This window comes from Spermophilus citellus, assembly GCF_964194105.1.
Source record: "Spermophilus citellus genome assembly, chromosome: 13".
Lineage (NCBI taxonomy): Eukaryota > Metazoa > Chordata > Mammalia > Rodentia > Sciuridae > Spermophilus > Spermophilus citellus.
In genome coordinates, this window is record NC_138193.1 from 58446526 (window position 1) to 58455791 (window position 9266).

Below are 9266 nucleotides of genomic sequence, written 5' to 3' on the forward strand. Positions count from 1 at the left end.
AATGTAATGTCGATTAAGCCTTCTCTGGGCACTCTATATAAGATTGCAAACTGGGTTCCCACCTCTGATATTTCTATCCCTGTCTCTTGCTTTATTTCTCTCTATCCCCACTGACCACAGTGTGACTTACCATGAGTTTTACCTGTTTATTTCCCTAGTATATACCCTCCCCAAAGAGGGGGACCTTGTCTATTTTGTTTCCTTTATCCCCAATCCATAACCCAATGCATAGTACCTGGGAGACAATAAAAACTGTGAACAAAGTAGTAAGTTAATCAAAAGTGTCCTCAAAGAGAAGAAAAGAGCATCACGTGGGAGAATAGCAGGACCCAATTTAGATGAGAGGAAGAGATTACCAGAGAGAAACCAGGCCTCTCTGAGAAATGGCTTTGGGTCTTTCCAGAAGCATGAGCGTGGCCAGCTGGAGTGTGTTTGGGGTGACGGACCCTGATCAGCCGTTTTGGTTTGCCCTGCGCTGGGAGGTTTCTCAGATGTGGGACTTCTACTGCTAAAAGGAAAGTGGCAGGTGAACCAGGATGAGTTGGTCACTCAAGGGCAAGGGGAAGAAAGGGTCCACGGCAGAGGTTGGGACAAGTGCAAATGCTCTGCTGGAGAGGCAGCAGGGCCAGGCTGGGCAGAGCCTTCTAGGCAGGGGCAGCAGGTGTTTTTTTGTCTGTAAGAGGAGACCTCCTCAGGGTCTCTCCAAAACCATTTCTAGCTTCGTGTGGAGAATGGGTTGGAGGTGGTAAGCATGAAGTGTGAGGACCCATCTCTCCAGGTGCTGAGGGCTGTGACGAGGGGTCTGCAGATTCATTCAAAGCCCTGGGGCACTGGGAGGTGGAGTGGGAGCTGAGTTACTGCTGCCTGGTCTCCTGGCACTGCACCGAAGGGGAAGACCCTGCATCCACCTGATTTCAGTGAACACAGGCACTGCTGTGAATCGCTAAGTGGGTGAGATTGAAGTGGTTTCTTGATAAAGCAAGAGCTTGTCAAGGGGGGATTTCTGAGCCATTTTCTACATTCAGCCAATAGAGGTGTTAATCCTCAACCTAGACAGCAGAGCAACCCTATCGGAGGCTTTGGCTTTAAACTTCCCTGCAGATTAACCAAGTGTCAAGGACTGCAGCCGCCAGCAGACAGGCCAGGCTGAGGAAGAATGTCAGGCCTGCATGGCCAGGATGTGGACGTTCCTCCCTGAGGTGGGCACAGGAGCAGTGACATGAGCTCCTAGGTGCCCTGGAGATGTTATTGCCTGCCACTGTCACATCCCAAGAGAACAGGAAGAAACCTATTGTATGACCTTGGGATTTCCCAGCTATGACTCTTCAAGGCAAAAACTATGGCCTAGGCACAGAGAGTGGCTGGCAGATGAACATCATCGAGACATTTTGCCCTTTTAAAAATAAAAACTTAAACAGAACCACATTACTAAGCATCTTGAAATTACAGTTGACTTTCATGATGCTACGATATTCTTGCATAGTCTCTTCCATATTTTCCCATACATAACTTCTACAAGTGACTATGTTCTGGAATTTTTATTTTTATACTTATATTTCAATTATTCATTCATGTTCTGAAATAAAACGGGTCACTTTTTCTAATCAGATGTATAATAATTCAATGAACAGCTTTGTGTGCAAACAATGTTATGGTTTTACATTTTTTTTTCTTAAGAGAGACTCCCAGGTATGTATAATATGTAAAATATACTCTATTGTCACGTATATCTAAAAATAACAAAATTTTAAATATGTGTTCACTTAAAAGATGGAGAGAGAGACTCCCAAAAGTAGGCCCAAGTCAAAATATTTAGATGCTATGATATAAGTGCATCATTTACTGCCAAACTGTTTTCTGAAGTATTGTGTTAATTTTCACTTCCATTCATAATGTGTGGGTATACACAATTTATAGTAATGACTATCATCTTTTATTTTTTCAATTTTGTAATTTAGTAGGTAGGGTGCCATATCTCATTTTTTTTCTTTTTAAAAAAATTATAATTACAAACACATATTAATTGTACAAATTAATGGGACTGACTCTGATATTTTCTCACATGTAGACATCATGCGTCGATGATGTCCATCCACCCTTGCTAGACCTTCCTCTCCCTCCCTCTCCCCGAAGCCTCATTTCTAGTCCCTAAAAATCCCTCTTTTACTTTTAAGTCTTCTGTCTTTCTGAGTTTCCACATATGTGAGAAATACTTGTTTTTCTATGTCTGGTTCATTTTACTTAACATGATATCCTCCAGTTCCATCCATTTTCCTTCAAATAACAGGATTTCATTCTTCTTTATGGTGAGAATAATACTCCATTATATATGTATGCCAAATTTTCTTTATGCACTCATCTTTTGATAAGCACAAGGTCTGATTCCATACCTTGACTATTGTGAATGGTCCTGTAATAAAGAAGAAGAGCATGCAGGTATCTCTTTAGCATGCTGACTTTATTTTTATTTTTTTTGGATATATACCTCCATACTGTTTTCCACAGGGGCTGTATTAATTGACATTCCCACCAATAGTGTAAAAAGTTTCATTTTCCTCCACATTTGTTAATTTTTTTTTATAATAGCCATTCTAATTGGGGTGAGATGGAATCTCATTATAGTTTTGATTGGCATATCCCTAATGGTTAATAGTATTTACAACTCATCTTTGTTTTAATTTTACTTCTTTGATTATTGATGAGATCAGATATTTTTCCATAAGACCTTATTTCTTTCCATCCCTCCTTTCTTTCTATCATATGCAATTTGCAGTTCTTATATAAACCCCAGCTTCCTCATTCTTTATAATGGGAGTACCTGTCATATTGACTAATAGAATTATTGTAAGAATTAATTAATCAGAGGAGTGTTGGATAGTGGTCACAGGCTTGAGCTTGGATCTCATCATACTGTATAGCTTTGGATACTGACTCTGACATTTGAAAGCTGATGGGCCATGGGAAGGTCATAAGGCCAAGAGCATGTATATTTACCTCTGAAATGTCACCTGTCGCATCCATTACTCTTGTCTTTAAATAAATTTCTAATTACACAAATCATGTACCGTAACATGAGAGCCTGAATGATAAGGCCAACATCCCTTTTGACTAGTACCTAAATCCCAATCATCTCTTCAAAGGTGACCAGGAGGGTTTCTTTGGCAGGTAACAGAATTTCTTGTTCAATGCATGTACACCCAGGCACATATACTCATGCCCACACACATATTACACAAAAATCTGTAGTGTTTCTATGTTTTGCATGAGTAGGATCATATTGCATAGATTTTATTTCAACCTGTTTTCACTCATACAGTATGTTTGGAGATTGTATATATGATACATTGAGGTCCATTTTATTCTTCTCCATTTGTTTGCAGGAATTGCACAGTAAAGATACAGTTTGCTAAGGAATTCCCCTACTTGTCAGCAGAAAATGAGTGTCCTTTTCCCCAGACCTCACAGTTAAACATTTTCAGCCAGATTGATGTAAATGGCGTTGTTGTTTTACTTTGCATTTTCTGATTGTTAGTGAAAATTTGCATCTTTCAAAAATAAAGTTACTGAACTTTTCCATTTTTGTTGTGAATTGCTTGTTTTTATACTTTGTTTCTTTTAAAATGGGTCATCTAAAAATTTAATTTATAGGAATTTCTTTGTATACTGTTTCTTGGTTAAAAATTTCATTTGCAGTTTTTATTGCACATAATTTTCCTGTTATGATATAATGAATTATATCAATTTCAATCATTTTATTTAAGACTACTATTTTTCACTAAAAAGCCATTCCTATTCGCCAAACATTTTTCTTTAATATTATATGGTTATAGTTTTAAAGTTTTAATTTTAATTTATTTATAATTTAGGTTTTTAACTGTGTGATATAGATTTTAATGGACAGCCTGTTATTTCAATGCTATTTATTCATTTCTTACAATTGACTTGGAATGTCTCCTTTGTTGTATGCTTGATTGTTATATATCCATATTTGATTCTATTTGTTTCCTATTATTTTGTTTATATTTTATTTATTGTTTATGTATTATTCATATTTTATTTGTTTCATATTCTAATTGTTTCATATTATCCTTATGTCTACTTTTTGTGACAATACTACAATGTTTTAAGCCATAGCTTTCTAATGTTTTTCCTCCCCTGCTTTTTTTGAAATATTTTTTTCTTTAGTTGTAGATGTACACAGTACCTTTACTTTATTTATTTTTATGTGGTGCTGAGGATCGAACCCAGTGCCTCACGCATGCCAGTTGAGCGTTCTACCACTAAGACACAACTCCCACCTCCTCCTCTGCTTTTTTTATGTTTCAAATTTGTCTTATCTTTTCTTGTTCATTTATCCTTCCATATGAGTTTTAAAACCATATTATCAGAGGCTTTTGGTTGGAAATGAATGGCCTTTAGTAATGAACTTGGGAGAGAATTAACAAATCACTCTGTACATTTGCCAAGTCATTTTCCCTTTATTGTTTACCACCTTTAACCCTAGAACGCTGTTCACAAAGCAGCCACAAGGTGGGTGTAGGAGGCCAGATGGTGAAGCTCAGGCCCTTTTGAAGCTCTTTAAAAGCCCAAGTAATAAATATACCAAGGGAGAGGAGGAGGGATTCACTGGACAGAATGAGGTTGTAGTTATCTGCAGGTAATCTTACCCTTACTGTGCACAACTTACAAATATTTCATTGACATGATTTTCCTGGAGTAGATGAAAGTAATTTTTTTTCCCCATTTCATAGTTGACAAAGAGAAGCCCAGAGAGAAAAGATAACTTCTTTAGGACACACAGCCAGATGGGGAGGACACAGAGGCCATGCCACCCTCACCCGCCCTTTGCGGAAATCTCCCTATTCTAGACTAACTGAAGAGAAAAAAGAAACCGGTAGAAACTAAAACCCAAAGCAAAAGCAGGAAAATGTGTGCAGGAAAATTTGTGCAGGACCATCATCCCTACGTTCAAAGTCTCAGAGTCCCTGTCTCTGTGCCTCCCCACTACTTAAGTGGCCACCAAGCCTGTGCATTTTTCTGATTGAGTATCTCCCACATCTATCTTTCCTGTCAACAGCATCATCTTCATCTCACTTCTGGATGATAACTGTGACCCCAGGCTTCCCTTCCAATTCATTGCCTTTACCAGGACAATCATTTTCATTAGTCAGAGCTGGGAAAACAGGAGCAAACCAGGTTCAAGGACAGCGTGGCAACAGGAGTCGAGTGGGAAACCAGTGGGCTTTCAGGCTGGCTGGACCTTCTGGGAACAATTGGGTGGGTTGGTGGACAGGATGACAAAGGCATGCCCCCAACACCGCTCCGGGTTCTTCCTGAGACACACACAAGAAGCCACTGAAGGGCCTCTAAGGACTGGGGCTTATTATTTTGTGGCCCCGGCAGGCAAGCCCAGCTGGAAAGCATACGGGGGACAAGCATGGGCAGCTCCTGGCATCTCATCATGGAGCATCACTGGGCAGCCCCTCTGTTGCAGGGTTGGCTGCTGAAGAATGAACACCCTTCTGGGGCCTGCTTTCCAAAATGACTCTTGCTGAGTCACTATGGAAATATGACCTGGGCCATGCCCCTTGGGCACCTGCTGTTTCAATTTCCTGTAGCTTTAAGAAGAGGAATTAGAATCTCAGTGTTACCTTATAAAGGCATATTGGGGCTCTTCTTTGGAGGGGAGGAGCTGTAACTCTGGAGGCTTGCAGAGGGGAGGGAGAGGGGTGGCTGTGCTTAGATCAGATGTTTATCTACTTATCTCTGTATCATCTATCTCACATACACTTTACAACTGTCCTTTTGTCTTTTATAACTTCTTAAACTCATAGAACTCAGTGATCATCCTGGGGAGTTAGGAAGATGTTTATTCCCACCTTCCAGGAAGAAACTATCCTTTAAAAAGAAAAGATCAGATCTATGTCTGTAGGGCTGCTGCTTGGGATGCATTACGCTCAGAGATCATGCCTCCTCCAACTCTCCTTGTCCTTCTAGAGCAAACTGCCCGAGTGATTCCAAACAGGAACTCCAATGTATGGCTGAAAACGTTCTGGGCTTCTGGAGATACAATGCCCAGCACCTCAGAAACACTCAGAGTTGATCAGGGTCTGCTTTGGTTGGGGGTGCTCTTTGCCACCTGTCAACATCCACAGGTGCTGTCTACCTGAGCTGCTCCTCTAACTGAGCTGCCCATCCAGCTCTTCAGGGAGCCCTTGGGGGCTGGAGCCAGGATGGCAGGAGTTCTGATTGATGCTGTCTCCTGGAGTCAGGAATCACTGCAGAATTTGTTCCCTGTATTCTTCATCTCAAATACTACATTTGTCTGTGTCTGACTTGATACAGTATCTGGCTCACACCTCTTTACCCAGGTCAGTTAATTTCGGTCACTTGCCTCACTCACTGCTGACTCTTTCCTTTCTAAGGAGCTAACCCAGAAAGCCAAGGGGAGAGCAATAGTGAGGAAGACCCTCCATCCTCCATCGTACCCTCAACTCCTGGCTACTAAAGCCACCAGTGTAACCTCCCCCATTTGGAGAGAATGACAACTTTCACTAGAATATTAAATATGTGTTTTGTTTGAAAAAAAGAGAATTAGAGAGGTGAAGTAACTTACTAAAGGTCACATAGCTATTGTTTCTGTGCCTCCTTTCAAACCAAATGATAATCATAACAGTGACCATTTATTACTGTTCCCCATAAATCCAACTCCTGGCTAACCTCTTGCCATATGTCTCCTCATTTAATTCTCATTATTATTATTATTAATTTAAGGATGAGGAACACTCACATTAACTTTGCAACTTGCTCAAAATATAATTTAATAATTGGTTCTATTACCCATTTTATGCAGTGTTATGAAATTATAAGACTGTATTTTAAAATTCAGAAATTGAGTCTGAGAGAGCTGCTCTATATCTTGTGTGCTGGGAATTCAGGTCTCACTCTAAAAAAGAAATTTCAGAAGGTTAGGATGTTTAAATGAGAAGGATTTATCAAGTATCTGTCTTTGTTGGGCCCCCACAGTACCCTTCCTGTCCACTGCTGCCAAGCGCATATGTGCCCATGTACACACTTACACACACATCCACACCACAGATTTCCATGGCAACTGCCTTTAAGAAAAAGATTCTCAGCCGGATATGGTAGCACACACATGAAATTCCAGCAGCTCAGGAGACTGAGGCAGTTCAAAGCCAGCCTCAGCAACAGCGAGGCACTAAGTGAGAGCCTGTCTCTCTATAAAAAATTAAATAGGGCTGGGAATGTGTCTCAGTGGTCAAGTGCCCCTAAGTTCAATCCCTGGCATCCCCCCCCCAAAAGAAAAAGATTCTCAGGGGACCAGTAACAGCTCCAACTTCTTCCTACACAGATAAGGACACCAGGTCTAGTTCAACTTGCTTACTGACATTAAGACAAACCAAAGAGCAGAAGGTAGTTCACTTCTATTGAGGATCGATTGAAAAATCTAGACAGCATACTGGTCAATCTAATGTCATCACTTCTCATGTCTCTGTTAAAAGGGTAAAGGCCAAAGGCTTGTCAATGAAGGGATTTCATTGTTCAAAATAAGAATACACTATTGATAAAATAAATTAAGATCCCATTTTAATAATATCAGTTGGTGAGAACAAAGTGTCCACATGCCAGTATTAACAAAGAATTGGTTAGCATTGTACATTTTGTCAACAAATGCATAACAGTTCTATATTTATATTTAAAATTAATTTTGACACAATTACAAACTTATACAAAAGTTGCAAGTCAGAGGAGAAGGACTTTATTTTCCTGAGATAATTGGGTGAAAATTGCCACACAGATACCCATTATCCCTGAATTCTTATTTGCATTTCCTACAAATTTCCAGGATGATTCTGTATATAACCACAATTCAACTAACACAATCTGGAAATGAATGTTTGTACACTGTTGCCATATAATCCTTAAGGCCTCAACCAAATTTGCCAATGATCCTATGAATACCCTTTGTAGGAAAAGAATCCAGTTTAGAATTCTGAGTTGCACTTAGTTGTCTGGCTTTTTGATTCCTCACAGTTTGGAAAACACACCCTGTGTTTTATTTTAATGACCTGACCTGTTCATAGGTTACAAGCCAGTTGTTTTGTGGAGTATCCTTCAATCCATGTGGGTGTTTCTTCATGGCTGAACTCAGATCGCCAAAAAGTTTGATTCATTGCTGTCAGGAGCATCACTGGAGAGATGCTGCATCCTCTGAGTTGCTTCCTCTCAGGGGATGTGCAATTTGGTTTTCTTCCATGACTTCGGTTGCTCACTTGGATGAGGTAGCTTTGGCAGGATTTTCCTCAGTGGGGACTCCTTTCCCCCTTATATGTAATTAGAATTTTGTTGAGAGATACTTGGAAACTATGTAAATATTCCATTTATCACTAGTCAATTTATTCATATTTACATATATGTGTATGTATATATATATCTGTATGGACTCTACGAACCCTATTATATGTTGTAATCCATTACTGTCATTATTTATTTTGATGCTCAAATTGTCCCTGATTTTGCCAGAGGAAGTGCTTCACGTTGGTTTCTGCATCTTTTTGACATACTCCATTATTAATATACCCAACAAGACATTATAGGCTCATCTTGTGATTTCCCTGCTTTAATCCTGAAACCAGCCATCTCTTCCAGTAGTCCTTGCCCCTTTTGCTATAAAATGGTATTCAGAAGTCAAATATGGGCTCTAGATGTGCTGATTCCTATTGGGGTGTCTTTGTTCTCAGACTTTCTCAGTGGACAGAGCTAGGGAATTTATATACGTGTTATACACACACACACACACACACACACACACACACACACACACACGGTATATTGTTAGGGTTTGGATGTGAGGTGTCCCCCCAAAGCCCACATGTAAGACAATGCAAGAAGGTAGAGGAGAAATAATTGGATTGTGAGAGTCTTAACTCAATCAGTGAATTAATCCCCTGATAAGGATTAACTGAGTAGTAATGGAAGTGGTAGGGTGTGGCTGGAGGAGGTGGGTACTCGGGCGTGGCTTTGATGTTTGTATTTGTATCTGAAGAGTGGAGTCTAGGGCTGGGGATTTGGCTCGAGTGGTATCGCGCTCACCTGGCATGCGCGGGGCACTGGGTTCGATCCTCAGCACCACATACAAATAAAATAAACATGTTGTGTCCACCGAAAACTCTGCTTCCTGATATGAGCTGCTTCCCTCTGACACACTCTTCCACCATGATGTTCTGCCTCACCTCAAGTCCCAA